At 41.0% G+C, this 17,226-nt stretch overlaps 1 protein-coding gene across 4 annotated transcripts in view; it reads right to left on the bottom strand.

Annotated features, from left to right (window-relative positions):
* The window catches only part of LOC115154822 (anion exchange protein 2), a 116,361-nt gene that overhangs the window by 70,006 nt on the left and 29,129 nt on the right, over positions 1–17,226 (bottom strand). For 2 of the 4 annotated variants that reach the window (XM_029701467.1, XM_029701456.1), the window contains exon 2: positions 6,391–6,447. The exons of 1 other annotated variant lie outside the window; for it this stretch is intronic. The gene's annotated coding sequence lies outside the window, so the exon portion shown is untranslated. Of the gene's footprint in view, positions 1–6,390; positions 6,783–17,226 lie in introns of those variants that run through there. One more of the 4 variants, XM_029701447.1, reaches the window with a different exon arrangement.

Below are 17,226 nucleotides of genomic sequence, written 5' to 3'. Positions count from 1 at the left end.
TTATTATTATTTGACCATGCTGGTCATTTATGAACATTTTAACATCTTGACCATGTTCTGTTATAATATCCACCCGGCACAGCCAGAAGAGGACTGGCCACCCCTCATAGCCTGGTTCCTCTCTAGGTTTCTTCCTAGGTTTTTGGCCTTTCTAGGGAGTTTTTCCTAGGGAGTTTTTCCTAGCCACCGTGCCTCTTTCACATGCATTGCTTGCTGTTTGGGGTTTTAGGCTGGGTTTCTGTACAGCACTTTGAGATTTCAGCTGATATACGAAGGGCTATATAAATACATTTGATTTGATTTTGATTTGATTTTGGGAGCAGGCGTGATACAATCAGCCTGCCAGAGATTTGAACAAGGGAAACCCTTAAGAGTGATACAGTAGATAGCAATTGAGCCTGGCGGCGAGGTTGTTACCACAGTAACATAACAAAAAAGTAACAATACAAAAAAAAAATTTTTAAATGCATGTTATGAAATGTATGCATTCACTACTGTAAGACGCTCTGGATAAGAGCGTCTGCTAAAATGACTAAAATGTCAAATGTAAAAATAACTTTAAGAAATATATGTTAAGTCTATGAAGTGGCAATAGAGGTGGATGAGGAGGAAACCCTTTACACAAGTGAGAGGACGTCTCCATTTCCTGCTTGGTCATCTCGCTCGGTGGCCACCTTTGCGGCCTTCTGCACTCTTTCCCTCGCGGAGCAGCACTGGGGGGGAAAAAAGCTCTGTAACGTCTTCACCTTCTCTAATCTATGTTTAGTCAAGTCACCAAAATGTATGCATACAAGGACTGGGAGAAGCTTTGTCCTGGGGGAAGTTGGTAAAAAAACAGGAAGGAGGTAAGTGGTGAAGACTGCTACAGTGTGAAGGCCTGTGATACATCATAACAGCTGATTGTTTAGAAATGGAATAAATGGATTGGAGGGATTTTCCACACTTCTAAGGAACAAGACACAAGTCAAGGAGACTCAAATAAACATAATAAGACGAAATCCTCCATGACTGAGATTCCCTCTTCTTGCACATGCAATCTATCAGTGAGAGCTGTCAACCTTTCAAAACGAAATATGGCACTGTGTTGCAATTTTAAAATATCACAAATTATCTAAAATATCAGTTCCAGTTCACAGGTGACTCAAGAGTAGGCATTTACAACTTCAGGCCACCAGTGGCAGAGCTTCAACTACTGTACAAATCCTTCATGTTCCATTAAATAACTTAATACTGCTTGATGAAAGGAGCAATGAAGGTTTCCCAGTAAGCTTTTCAATTATTCAGACATGGGAATCAAGTAGGGCTAACATCTGCACTGTGTCCACTTAAACTATTGTTCTGGTCAAAATCTTTGTACCTGCTCGGAAAACAAGTCTGCACTAGAGTCAATTAAAAGGCCCCCTAGGGCAAGTTCCTCAGTTTTGAAATAACTGCAGTCAATACCCATTATATTTCATAAGAGTTTCACCTCCTAGGCCTGTATGACCTGCACAGCATGACCCCTCTGTGAAATTATAGAACTTGGGTCACGCAATGTACAGTAAGCTATAAGACTACGCTAATAGCAAAGCCAAGTCTAGCAGCTGCTCAGTTAAGAGTGGTTATTCAGTAGTAGTGATATCTACAAATAATATAATATGAATAGTATCGTTCAAGTCTATAAAAAGCTTTTTGTAACCTTGATCCACAAGACAAGCCCATAACTCTTAAAAGCCTCAATTCAAGTGTTGTAGATAAAACATGTTGTGTTTCAGTAGCAGAGACAATTTTAGGCCTTTCAATTGTGTGGCATACAAGTATGGACCACAGATTACACTGACATACAGTGCACACGGAAAGTATTCAGACCGCTTGACCTTTTCCACATTGTTACGTTACAGCCTTATTCTAAAATGTATTCAATAGTTTTTCCCCTGAATTTACACACAACACCCCATAATGACAAAGCAAAAACAGTTTTTTGAAATGTTTGCAAACGGGCCTCCCGAGTGGCGCAGTGGTCTAAGGCACATCATCGCAGCGTTAGCTGTGCCACTAGAGATCCTGGTTCGAGTCCAGGCTCTGTCGCAGCCGGCCGTGACCAGGAGACCCATGGGGCAGCGCACAATTGGCCCAGCGTCGTCCGAGTTAGGGGAGGGTTTGGCCGGCAGGGATGTTCCTGTCCCAGTGCGCACTAGTGCGACGGGACAGGCGCAATGCACGCTGACACGGTGGCCAGGTGTACGGTGTTTCCTCCGACACATTGGTGTGGCTGGCTTACAGGTTAAGAGGGCGTTATGTCAAGAAGCAGTGTGGCTTGGAGGTATTTTGTTATGGAAGAAGCATGGCTCTCGACCTTCGCCTCTCCCGAGTCCATACGGGAGTTGCAGCGATGGGACAGGACGGTAATTACCAATTGGATACTATGAAATTGGGTTGGGAAAAAAAGGGTAAAAAAAGAAGAAAAAAAAAGTTTACAAAAAAGTATTAAAACTGAAATATCACATTTTACATAAGTATTCAGACCTTTTACTAAGTAATTTGTTGAAGCACATTTGTCAGCGATTACAGCCTCAAGTCTTCTTGGGTATGACGCTACAAGCTTGGCACACATGTTTTTGTGGAGTTCCTCATTCTTCTTTCAGGTCTCTCCAGAGATGTTCGATCGGGTTCAAGTCTGTGCTCTGGCTGGGACACTCAAGGACATTCAGAGAATTGTCCTGAAGCCGGACTTGCTCCGGACTAGTCTCCCAGTCCCTGCCGCTGAAAAACATCCCCACAGCACGATGCTGCCAACACCATGCTTCAACGTAGACAGTGCCAGGTTTCCTACAGAAGTGATGCTTGACATTCAGGCCAAAGAATTCAATCTTGGTTTCATCAAACCAGAGAATATTTTTTTCTCATTGTCCGAGTCCTTTAGGTGTCTTTTGGCAAAGTCCAAGCGGGCTGTCATGTGCCTTTTACTGAGGAGTGGCTTCCGTCTGGCCACTCCACCATAAAGGCCTGATTGGTGGAGTGCTGCAGATGGTTGTCCTTCTGGAAGGTTTCCCATCTCCACAGAGGAACTCTGTGAGAGTGACCATCTGGTTCTTGGTCACCTCCCTGACCAAGGCCCTTCTCCCCTGATCGCTCAGTTTGGTCGGGCGGCCAGCCAGCTCTAGGAAGAGTCTTGGTGGTTCCAAACTTCTTCCATTTAAGAATGAATGAGACCACTGTGTTTTTGGGGACCTTCAATGCTGCAGACATTTTTTGGTACCCTTCCCCAGATCTGTGCCTTGTCACAATTCTGTCTCGGAGCTCTACGGACAATTCACTCAACCTCACGGCTTGGTTTAGCTCTGACATGCAGTCAACTGTGGGACCTTATATAGACAGATCTGTGACTAATCAATAGAATGTACTAGAGGTCGACCGATTAATCGGAATGGCCGATTAATTAGGGCCATTTTCATAACAATCGGTAATCGGTATTTTTGGCCACCGATTTGCCGATTTTCTATAAAAAATGATTATATATATTTTTTTACACCATTATTTAACTAGGCAAGTCAGATAAAGAACACATTCTTATTTTCAATGATGGCCTAGGAACGGGGGTTAACTGCCTTGTTCAGGGGGGATTCGTTTTTGCAACCTTCGGTTACTAGTCCAATGCTCTAACCACCTGCCTTACATTGCACTCCACAAGGAGCCTGCATGGCAGGCTGACTACCTGTTACGCGAGGGCAGCAAGAAGCCAAGGTAAGTTGCTAGCTAGCATTAAACTTTATCGTTTTTTATAAGATAATCTTAACATAATCACAAGTTAACTACACATGGTTGACGATATTACTAGTTTATCTAACATGTCCTGCGATGCATATAATCGATGTGGTGCCTGTTAATTTCTCATTGAATCACAGCCTACTTCAACAAACGGGTGATGATTTAACAAGTGCATTTGCGAAAAAAGCACTGTCATTGCACCAATGTACCTAACCATAAACATCAATGCCTTTCTTTAAAATCAATACACAAGTATATATTTTTAAACCTGCATATTTAGTTAATATTGCCTGCTAACATGAAATTGCGTCACATCTCTAGCGTTCATTGCACGCAGAGTCAGGGTATATGCAACAGTTTGTGCCGCCTGGCTAGTTGCGAACTAATTTGCCAGAAGTTTACGTAATTATGACATAACATTGAAGGTTGTCAATATAACAGGAATATTTAGACTTAGGGATGCCACCCGTTAGATAAAATACGTAACGGTTCCGTATTTCACTGAAAAAAATAAACGTTTTGTTTTCGAGATGATAGTTTCCGGATTAGACCATATTAATGACCTAAGGCTCGTATTTCTGTGTGTTTATTATATTATAATTAAGTCTAGCATTTGATAGAGCAGTCTGACTGAGCGGTGGTAAGCACCAGCACGCTCATAAGCATTCATTCAAACAGCACTTTCGTGCGTTTTGCCAGCAGCTCTTCGCTGTGCTTCAAGCTGGGTGGGTATAATTTGTGGAACGTTCCAACAGGAATCTATTCCAAAAACTTCTTAAATAACAAGGTTGCCAAAAAACAAGGCATCCAAGTTGTATAGCGGCAGAATAAGATACCGGGTAGGGAGTGGTCTATTTCATTGCGTTTTTCACTTGTCACGTTTATTCCGAAAAATGTCTGTCCTCACTCTGGTTGCCTATGGACAAACATTAAGAAAAAGCTACGTGGTGAGTTGATGGCTATTTGGCAGCTAGTTAGCTAGGTTTGTATGTGTTGCTACTTTGTATGAGTTGTTGGTTGGCAACCTTTTACTTACGTTTTTTGGAACAGATGTTGGAACGTTCCACAAATTATACCCACCCCTTCAAACCTATCAACTCCCAAGATTAGGCTGGTGTAACCGATGTGAAATGGCTAGCTAGTTAGCGGGGTGCGCGCTAATAGCGTTTCAAACATCACTCGCTCTGAGACTTGGAGTAGTTGTTCTCCTTGCTCTGCATGGGTAACGCTGCTTCGAGGGTGGCTGTTGTCGATGTGTTCCTGGTTCGAGCCCAGGTAGGAGCGAGGAGAGGGACGGAAGCTATACTGTTACACTGGCAATACTAAAGTGCCTATAAGAACATCCAATAGTCAAAAGTACCGTAAATTCCGGACTATAAGCTGCAACTTTTTTCCCAGCTTTGAACCTCGCGGCTTAAACAATGACGCGGCTAATATATGGATTTTTCCCGCTTTCAATTTCTTTTTTCTTCAAAAAAACACATTCTGCGACGTGCTCAGTTTTTTGGCGGCATGAAGCTTTCATTAGACCAATGAAATTGCCGAACGGGTTAAGGTCAAACAACTTTTTTGTTTACGGTTTCGATTAAATCGAGCGCTCTCAAACTTCCCATCATTCTCTGATTACGGTAGTCATTTTGTCACCCTCATCATGGCAAAGACACAGAGAAATGCATATGATGCAGCTTTCAAGTCGAAGGCGATTGATCTGGCTGTTGGAAAAGGAAATAGAGCTGCTGCACGGGAGCTTGGTCTTAATGAGTCGATGATAAGACGTTGGAAACAGCAGCGTGAGGAATTGACTCAGTGCAAAAAGACAACTAAAGCTTACAGCTAATTTTTTATTTTAAGCCGTGTTTCGTTAAAGCCTATTTATTTTTGTTACAAGCCGTGTTTCGTTAAAGCCTATTTATTTTTGTTACAAGCCGTGTTTTGTTAAAGCCTGTGTAAAGTTCATTTGTTTCAATGTACCGGTAGGCACCTGCGGCTTATAGACATGTGCGGCTTATTTATGTTCAAAATAATACTTTTTTTTAAAATTCAGTGGGTGCGGCTTATATTCAGGTGCGCTTAATAGTCCAGAAATTACGGTATATGAAATACAAATCTTAGAGAGAAATAGTCCTATAATTCCAATAATAACTACAACCTAAAACTTCTTACCTGGGAATATTGAAGACTGATGTTAAAAGGAACCACCAGCTTTCATATGTTCTCATGTTCTGAGCAAGGCACTTAAACGTTAGCTTTCTTACATGGCACATATTGCACTTTTACTTCTCCTACACTTTGTTTTTGCATTATTTAAACCAAATTGAACATGATTCATTATTTATTTGAGGCTAAATTGATTTTATTTATGTATTATATTAAGTTAAAATAAGTGTTCATTCAGTATTGTTGCAATTGTCATTACTACAAATACAAAATGGCCGATTAAAATCGGTATCGGCCTTTTTGGCCGCCCAATAATCGGTAACGGTATCGGTGTTGAAAAATCATAATCGGTCGACCTCTAATGTCAAGTTGGTCAAATGAAAAAATCTAATGAAAACAGAAATGGGACAAGTTAGGTATGAAAACGTCCAAGTCACCACTGAGACTGTAGAGAGAAGGACAAATTAAATAAAACGTATACTGTACCTTTGTCTGCTTACTGCAGGGGAGCCACCGCTGACATCGTGATGCATCTGAATGCCGCTGTGAGGGAGGGGGAACCAGGAACCAGACAAAGTGAAAGAAAGAAAAAAAGAGGAAGAGAAAGAAAGCCGCAATTACAGCACCATTACTGGCTGTGTTGTAGTTAACCCAGATGCTCTCTCTCACACTAGCAGGCACAGACTGACAACAGCAGCCTTCCTCATCAAGATAATGTTTCCTCCTGGAGCTGACAAGTAGCCATGTGACCGGAGTCAGTGACTCGACAATGAGTCAGAGACTTGACACACACACCTATTAACACATTTTTAGTCACAATTGAATACCTTATAGGCCCTAAACTTAGAGGCAATCTGCAGTTCAAACAATAATAAAGTGGTTGCCCCGGCACTGTTTTGGTAAACAGATGAGGGATGGGGCTGGAGAAATGTAACCACTCTCAAATTCATAGACAGAACTAAGGATGCAAGGACTGACCATCTATGATATCAACAATATAGTTTTAATCATGTTGAGGCTGTACAGTGTTTGGTTTACAATTGCATTGTTTACAAACAAAGTAAAACAAGCTTATATTATTGGTTCTAAAGGGATACGACAGTTGAACTAAGCCCATGAGGCATTTCTAAGTTATATACTTCAAGAATCAATGGTATAAGTAAATAAAATATAAAAGCATATAAACGTTATACCAGTAACTTGAACTTCTCAAAAATAACACTTACTTCCTTGTAATAGAACAAGGCCAGAGTGATGGAGTCGTTTAGCTAATCTTGTGTGAGGAAAAACTTCTCCTTCCCAGCAGACTAATATACAGGATAATGTGACCCTGTATCAGGAAATACCTGATACATCAAATCTTATTCGTCACATTCGGTAAAAACAACTGGTGTAGACTTTACCGTGAAATGCTTGCTTACGAGTGTATGTATATATATATATATATATATATATATATATATATATATATATATATATATATATATATATATATATATATATATATATATATATATATATATGTGTGTGTGTGTGTGTGTGTGTGTATATATATATATATATATATATATATATATATATATATATATATATATATATATACACACACACACACACACACACACACACACACACATACTGCTCAAAAAATAATAATAGGGAACACTAAAATAACACAACCTAGATCTGAATGAATGAAATAATACTTTTTTCTTTACATAGTTGAATGTGCTGACAACACAATCACACAAAAATAATCTATGGAAATCCAATTTATCAACCCATGGAGGTCTGGATTTGGAGTCACACTCAAAATTAAAGTGGAAAACCACACTACAGGCTGATCCAACTTTGATTTAAAGTCCTTAAAACAAGTAAAAATGAGGCTTAGTAGTGTGTGTGGCCTCCACGTGCCTGTATGACCTCCCTACAATGCCTGGGCATGCTCCTGATGAGGTGGCGGATGGTCTCCTGAGGGATCTTCTCCCAGACCTGGACTAAAGCATCCGCCAACTCCTGGACAGTCTGTGGTGCAACGTGGCGTTGGTGGATGGAGCGAGACATGATGTCCCAGATGTGCTCAATTGGATTCAGGTCTGGGGAACGGGCGGGCCAGTCCATAGCATCAATGCCTTCCTCTTGCAGGAACTGCTGACACACTCCAGCCACATGAGGTCTAGCATTAGGAGAAACCCAGGGCCAACTGCACCAGCATATGGTCTCACAAGGGGTCTGAGGATCTCATCTCGGTACCTAATGGTAGTCAGGCTACCTCTGGCGAGCACATGGAGGGCTGTGCTGCCCCCCAAAGAAATGCCACCCCACACCGTGACTGACCCACCGCCAAACCGGTCATGCTGGAGGATGTTGCAGGCAGCAGAACGTTCTCCACGGCATCTCCAGACTCTGTCACGTCTGTCACATGTGCTCAGTGTGAACCTGCTTTCATCTGTGAAGAGCACAGGGCGCCATTGGCGAATTTGCCAATCTTGGTGTTCTCTGGCAAAGGCCAAACGTCCTGCACGGTGTTGGGCTGTAAGCACAACCCCCACCTGTGGACGTCGGGCCCTCATACCACCCTCATGGAGTCTGTTTCTGACCGTTTGAGCAGACACATGCACATTTGTGGCCTGCTGGATGTCATTTTGCAGGGCTCTGGCAGTGCTCCTCCTGCTCCTCCTTGCACAAAGGCAGGAGGTAGCGGTCCTGCTGCTGGGTTGTTGCCCTCCTACGGTCTCCTCTACGTCTCCTGATGTACTGGCCTGTCTCCTGGTAGCGCCTCCATGCTCTGGACACTACGCTGACAGACACAGCAAACCTTCTTGCCACAGCTCGCATTGATGTGCCATCCTGGATGAGCTGCACTATCGGAGCCACTTGTGTGGGTTGTAGACTCCGTCTCATGCTACCACTAGAGTGAAAGCACCGCCAGCATTCAAGTGGCCAAAACATCAGCCAGGAAGCATAGGAACTGAGAAGTGGTCTGTGGTCACCACCTGCAGAACCACTCCTTTATTGGGGGTGTCTTGCTAATTGCCTATAATTTCCATCTGTTGTCTATTCCATTTGCACAACAGCATGTGAAATTTATTGTCAATCAGTTTTGCTTCCTAAGTGGACAGTTTGATTTCACAGAAGTGTGATTGACTTGGGGTTACATTGTGTCGTTTAAGTGTTCCCTTTATTTTTTTGAGATATATATAGTACCAGATCAATGTGCAGAGATATTTGAGGTAGATACAGTGCCTTCAGAAAGTATTCACAACACCTCATAATGTCAAAGTGGAATTATGTAAAAAAAGAAAAGAAAAAAAGTTTACACACATTCATTTGAAAAGCTGAAATGTCTTGAGTCAATAAGTAAAATGTGCTTAAAAAGACCCATAATAAGCTGCACAAATACTGTCCTACATAATTGAATGACTACCTCATCCCTGTGCAAAATGATCTGTAAGGTCCCTCTCTTGAGCAGTGAATTTCAAACAGATTCAACCAAAGACCAGGGAGGTTTTCCAATGCCTCGCAAAGGGCGGCACCTATTGGTAGATTGGCAGACACTGAATATCCCTGTGAGCATGGTTAAGTTAATAATTACACTTTGATGGTCTATTATTTAGGGATGCACGATATTAAAAGAATATCGGAATCGGCAGATATTAGCTGAAAATGCCAAAGTCGATGTGCAAAATCGATGTGCATACTTATATAACGTAGATAGATGACGTAATGACGCCACAAAAAATACAGTGTGTGTGTGTTTCAACTATAACTGTACTAGAATGCTTAAGGCCGCTACAATATGAAATATCGGTATCGGGTTTTGTGGCAAGGAAAATATTGGATATCGGTATCGGCCAAAAATGTCAAATTCGGTGCCTCGCTAGTACTAATATACCCAGTCACTTCTAAAGATACTGGCGTCCTTCCTAACTTAGTTGCCGGAGAGAAAGGAAACCACTGATTTCACCATGAGGCCAACGGTGACTTTAAAACAGTTACAGGGTTTAATGGCTGTAATAGGAAAAATGATCAACAACATTGTAGTTACTCCACCATACTATCCTAATTGACAGCGTGAAAAGAAGCCTGTACATAATAGAAAATATTCTAAAACCTGCATCCTGTTTGCAACTAGGCACTAACGTAATAATGCAACAAAAAAATATGGCAAAGCAATTCACTTTTTGTCCTGAATACAAAGTGTTTTGTGTTGGTTTTGCCCCAAACATCACATTACTTAGTACCACCCTCCATATTTTTAATCATGATGGTGGCTGCACAATGTTATGGGTATGCTTGCAATCGTTAAGGACTTGGGAGTTTTTCAGTAAACATTTTTTTTTTTATGGAATGGAGCTAAGCACAGGCAAAATCCTAAGGAAAACCTGGTTCAGTCTGCATTCCACCAGACACTGGGAGATTAATTCACCTTTCAGCAGGACAATGACAAGGCAAAATCTACACTGGAGTTCTTAACCAAGGAGACAGTGAATAGTCCCGAGTGGCCGAGTGACAGTTTTGCCTTAAATCTACTTGAAAGTCTACGGCAAGACCGGAAAATGGTTGTCTAGCAACGATTAACAACCAATTTCACAGAGTTTGAAGAATTTTTTAAATAATAAAATGTGCAAATGTTGCACAATTCAGGTGTGGAAAGCTCTTAGAGACAAACAAAGACTCACAGCTGTAATCACTGCCAAAGTTGCTTCTACAAAGTATTGACTCAGGGGTGTGAATACTTACAGTACCAGCCAAAGGTTTGGACACACCTACTCATTCCAGAGTTTCTTTATTTTTACTATTTTCTACATTGTATAATAGTTTTGATGTCTTCACTATAAAACAACACATGAAATCATGTAGCAACCAAAAAAGTGTTAAACAAATCAAAATGTATTTTTATTTGAGATTCTTCAAAGTAGCCACCCTTTGCCTTGATGACAGCTTTGCACACGCTTGGTATTCTCTCAACCAGCTTCATGAGGTAGTCACCTGGAAGGCATTTCAATTAACAGGTGTGCCTTGTTAAGTTTATTTGTGGAATTTCTTTCCTTACTGTGTTTGAGCCAATCAGTTGTGTTGTGACAAGGTAGGGGTGGTATACAGAAAATAGCCCTATTTGGTAAAAGACTAAATCCATATTATGGCAAGAACAGCTCAAATAAGCAAAGAGAAACGATAGTCCATCATTACTTTAAGACATGAAGGTCAGTCTATCCGGAATTGCCCACACACGACAACTGCAATGAGTCGTTTCCACATCCTCAAAGGATATTGGGCAACGATATCCTGGCAGATCAAATTGCTTCATTTTAGATTAGATGAAAGCAGCTAATATCGGGGAGGAAATCTCGACATCTACATTTTAGAAATGGGGTTTTAGAGAAGTAGCTTTTTCTATATGCCATGGATGTGGTTTTGGTAAAACTTAGTGCTTCTGAGATGCGGAAATGACTGCCATCAGGCTACATTGTAGTCCAGAGGCATAGTACGTTACCTCCATGAAGAGAAACAGAACTATCAATCCCATTAACTTCAAACAATTCCACATAAATCAGCTAAGGGAGTGGATTATACAAGTTCTGAACAAAGTGTGTAGTAATTTGAATCTGAACACTTATCCACTTGGCAGTCGGTCAAACAACAAGCATTTCACATCAGCTTATATGAGATTTAGTCCTAAAGTAATGCCTGTGACTATGGGTAACAAAGCCCTATGTTAACATGCGCGTGTGTGTGTGTGTGTGTGTGTATTGGTGTCCATGCATGATTGTTTGTCAGTGGGTAAATAATTATGTTCTCACAGGGAGTCAGTCAAATGAGTCTTGGGGAAAGAAACGCAAAGCAAAAGCCATAAAAAGTTAAAACTATAGAGGCCACCTTAAAGACTGGGGTTTTCCTTTGTTCCGATTGTGCTCTGGAAATACCATTTATCCATTGGGAACTGTGGTCAGTCCTATAAAAAGCAGTGTGAGCTTCTTTGGATTGTGGCGGACGATGAGCAATTGAGCATTGTAAGCCGTTTTACCTTGGCCACCAGACAGTAGCCTAATGCTCAACAGATTGCTATTTCCAATTCAAACTTTCTTCCTCTGTAACACAGGCAACTACACACTCTTCCTCAGTTCCAAAAGAAAAACAGCATACATACTGTATTTGCTAGCGGAAATAGTTGTGGTGAGCTACAGCATCGTCCAAACCAACGCTGGCTAAAGTGACTTAAATTCTGTAACTGGGGAAAAACATGGGCTGTGATGATACCAGTATCTCAATATATTTCCCATGACAAAAAGGAAACATTGTTTCCTTGACACGATACTAATGAGTATGGTGATACTGGTACCACCTCGGCCCTAGCAAAAACATGATCAAACCAACAATATCAATCAACTAGTCTAAATAACAGATTAAAACTCCTTACTGAAGCAGATTCCCTCCTGCTTCCTGTCATTTCAATTCCTGTTACTGCAAGTCCAGAGACGGAGACACCCATTGTAAAATGTTGATTTTTGTGGAAATTAACCATTTCTTTGATTAGTGCTTGGGGTTATTGTTTTGCTGGAAGATCCACTTGTGGCCAAGTTTCAGGCTTCTGGCAGAGACAACCAGGTTTCTTTTGACGCCAAACCCACCACTGGTATATGGCCAAAGACCTCTATATTCATATAATCTCACCGGAGCACAGGTTCCAATCCAAGTGCCAATGCAGTTTTGCAAACTCCAGGCATTTACATTTGTTGGTTGCTCTCTAGGGATGTAACGATTCACTGATACGCATTGGTCCCAATTAAAATGTTTAAGATGCATTGGTCCGCGGACCCCAAACCGATACAATTGTTGCACGCATCATTCAGAAAATCGATTCAAGCCTTACAAATCTCAGATTCACACATATATTCCCATCTGCCTTCCAAAAATAGCTCATATTTTCTGACAACCGATAAGCTCTGACCAAAGCAAGGTAGGCGGCCTGTTCCTGATCTTGCACATTTGCGCGGCACCTTCTGCATTCAAATGCTAAAATGGCTTCATAAAAGTAAGCTACCCGAGGACAACTGTCATCTGGCTATAACTGTTGAACGTGGCTTACAATAGATTTTATTATGGTTGTTCAGGTTCACCATCAGCAATAGTTTTGGTAGTTTAAACAATCAGTGTATATAGTCATTTTTAGATATACAGGGTAAAGTCGAAAATGTCATAATGAGGACATCAATCACTTTTGTGAGGCGCACTGCATGGCTGAAGCGAGAGAAGATCACTACGTAAACATTTTCTAAACAGTCAAAACGATTTTGAGATTTATAGCTACATTTTGTCAAATGATAAATATTGATACATTACTAGCTCAAACAAAATCTCCAAAAATGACAAGTTAATTAGTGGGTGATTTCAGAACCAAAGTGGGTGGACAAAACAGGCTACATTGCAACTCCTAATCTGATGGTGGTAGATGCCTAGTCTCCCTTATGGCTTAGCTATGGAATGCTGTTTGGGTCTTTGCATGTCAAATAGCACTATTTGGCGTGCCAAATAAGGTTGTTGACCAGTCAGGACCTGAATATGACTGCACGTCACAATAACACGTTCATTAATTTACGTAGTTATTACACAATCACTCGTATTTCATATGTCACAACGATTCATTGATATGTTTTGCCCTGATGCTGGTAAAGTTGTCTCGCGCACCTACAGTGCTGGTCATAAAAAATAAAAAAAAAACCTAGCTTGCTCATGGATGCAAACAATGTTCCCCAGAAACATAGCAAAATGACAATCTGTTTCAGTAGCGTCATCTAAAATAACCCTAATTTATAAGACAGTTCTTATTTGATTAATGGTGGTCGGACCCATCTATGTGAAGCTAGCCACAATAGTGGACTTTGCGGCTAGCCTTCAAAATAAGTGTCATTGACAGTGATGCAAATTATTACAAATAGTAGAATTATGCCATAATTGAATAGCTCATGCTAAACGAGGTTGGACTGGTATATAAAATCTACAAAAGACAATTTGTTAATTTGACAAATCTGTTGAAATCACACTGGATGTATTATACTTTAGAATTGCATTGGGGGCATACGTATTTCACTGTACAGCCTTACCTGTGGATTGTGGCTCAATGACAGTCTACTCAGTAACACCCAGAGAACGTTAGCGTCATAGCTCTTATTGCGGGACTCTGAAACAACTGAATTGAGCCACATTTATTGTCAACCTATGTGTTTTGAACACTATTCCCGAGGAAAAACAAAACCGCGCGGATGTTGGAGTCTCATAACTCTGAGGAGGACGTTGGGGAAAAAAATATCTTTGGTATGGAGTAGACTGATACCCCATTTCATCGATCCCCAATCCTTCGGTAAAGCTGTACAGGTGACTGAGGAGGTGATTTCACACAGTCACAGTCCCGCGATAAGAGCTACAACGCTAATATTTGCGTAAACTCTTCTCAGTTGTATTCTGTGGGTGTCACCGAGTAGACTGATACCCCATTTCATTGCTTCACATTCCAACATTGTTTAACATGATCTAGTCTAAATATGGCATGATTTCACCAATTGTAACCTTCTGCCTCACTTTCAAAGAGGTACTTCTTTTTTGAAGGCAAACCGCAAGTGCCTCGAATCCTTAAAAAATAAAGTATTTTACCTTTAACTAGGCAAGTCAGTTAAGAACAAATTCTTATTTTCAATGACGGCCTAGGAACAGTGGTTTAACTGCCTTGTTCAGGGACAGAACAACAGATTTTTACCTTGTCAGCTCGGGGATTTCATCTTGCAACCTTTCGGTTACTAGTCCAACGCTCTAACCACTAGGCTACCTGCCGCCCCTAATCCTTTTTGGGGCAAGCGTCAAAACACATAACCCGGTCCGGTCGAGCCTCACTATCCAGATAAAACTAGCTGGCTGCTTATAACGTTAGCTTTGGGCAACAGGGTTAAGTTATTTAGCTATTATTTTCATGAACTGAAATTCAATTTCAATAGGCGAACAACAATACTTACAAGGATTCCTAAATCATTGCTAAGAATAATGAAAATGACTGCAGTTTGTACTGGTCATTGTTTTCAGTCTGGTTGTATTGGTGCTAGCTAGCTAGCTGCCCCAGAAGTTGCGGTCAAACAAATAATGCTTTATCATCATCATCATCATCATCAACGCGGTATTGTATACACATTGTTCGTGGGCGGTGTTTGCAGACTTTTCTGTACAGCTTTGACAGTGCTACTGATAGTGGTGGTGCTTGGCTTTCACGTGCAAATTCAGAACACACAACATTCTATAATAGAACAGTATTATTTGTCATGTCAAATTAAAAGCTTATTTGACCCGTCAAATAGTGTTATTTGACGTGTATCTTTTTTGACACGCAAAGACCCAAACGACGTTCCATACTTCGCTCCGGTTTCTACAGAGTACATTCAGTGGCAAGAAAGTATGTGAATCCTTTGGAATTACCTAGATTTCTGCATAAATTGGTCATCAAATTTGATCTGATCTTCATCTAAGTCACAACAATAGACAAACATAGCGTGCTTAAACTAATAACACACTATTGTATTTTTCTTGTCTATATTGAATACATTTTAAACATTCAGTGTAGGTTAGAAAATGTATGTGAACACCTAGGCTAATGACTTCTCCAAAAGCTAATTGGAGTCAGTCAGTTAACCTGGAGTCCAATCAATGAGATAAGATTGGAGATGTTGGTTAGAGCTTCCCTGCCCTATTAAAAAAAATGGAGTTTGCTATTCACAAGAAGCATTGCCTGATGTGAACTATGCCTCGAACAAAAGAGATCTCAGAAGACCTAAGATTAAGAATTGTTGACTTGCATAAAGCTGGAAAGGGTTACAAAAGTATCTCTAAAATCCTTGATGCTCATCAGTCCACGGTAAGACAAATTGTCTATAAATGGAGAAAGTTCAGCACTGTTGCTACTCTCCCTAGGAGTGGCCGTCCTGCAAAGATGACTGCAAGAGCACAGCGCAGAATGCTCAATGAGGTTAAGAAGAATCCTAGAAAGTCAGCTAAAGACTTAAAGAAATCTCTGGAACATGCTAACATCTCTGTTGACGAGTCTACGATGCGTAAAACACTAAACAAGAATGGTGATCATCGGAGGACACCACAGAAGAAGCCACTGCTGTCCAAAAAAAACATTGTTGCACGTCTGAAGTTTGCAAAAGTGCACCTGGATGTTCCACAGCACTACTGGCAAAATATTCTGTGGACAGATGAAACTACAGTTGAGTTGTTTGGAAGGAACACACAACACCATGTGTAAAGAAAAAAAAATGGCACCGCACACCAACATCAAAACCTCATCACAACTGTAAAGTATGGGGGAGGAAGCATCATGGTTTGGGGCTGCTTTGCTGCCTCAGGGTCTGGACAGCTTGCTAACATCAACAGAAAAATGAATTCCAAGTTTGAGGAGAATGTAAGGATATCTGCCAATTGAAGCTCAACAGAAGTTGGGTGATGCAACAGGACCCAAAACACAGAAGTAAATCAACAGAATGGCTTCAACAGAAGAAAATAACACTTCTGGAGAGTCCTGACTGCAACCCGATTGAGATGCTGTGGCATGACCTCAAGAGAGCAGTTCACACCAGATATACCAAGAATTGGGTTATCTCGTGGGTTGTCCCGTGTGGCTCAGTTGGTAGAGCATGGTGTTTGCAACACCAGGGTTGTGGGTTCGATTCCCACGGGGGACCAGTACGGGGGGGGAAAAAAATTTATGAAATGTATGCATTCACTACTGTAAGTTGCTCTGGATAAGAGCGTCTGCTAAATGACTAAAATGTAAAATGCAATATTGCTGAACTGAAACAGTTTGGTAAAGTGGAATGGTCAAATTCCTCCTGACCGTTGTGCAGGTCTGTCTGATCCACAACTACAGAAAACATTTGGTTGAGGTTATTGCTGCCAAAGGAGGGTCAACCAGTTATTAAATACATTTTTTCCACCCTGCACTGTGAATGTTTACACTGTGTTCAATAAAGACATGAAAACATTGCTATTAGTTTAAGCAGACTGTTTGTCTATTGTTGTGACCTAGATGAAGAGCAGATCATTTTATGACCAATTTATGCAGAAATCCAGAAAATTCCAAAGGGTTCACATACTTTTTCTTGCCACTGTACACTATAGACGTACATAACACACAGAAGTCCTTGTGTTTCTTGGCTATTTACATTGTTTTGTTCACAAGCTAGGTTGTTTTTCTATGTTTGAGTTTCAACTGCTAAGGAAGCTTCTACTAGTCAGACAATCTCACAGGCACAAACATGACTCCAGTCACGTTACCAT

This window comes from Salmo trutta, chromosome 2, assembly GCF_901001165.1.
Source record: "Salmo trutta chromosome 2, fSalTru1.1, whole genome shotgun sequence".
NCBI classification, from domain to species: Eukaryota; Metazoa; Chordata; class Actinopteri; order Salmoniformes; family Salmonidae; genus Salmo; species Salmo trutta.
The sequence above is the reverse complement of the archived record's forward strand: the minus strand, read 5'-3'. Positions and strand labels throughout refer to the sequence as shown.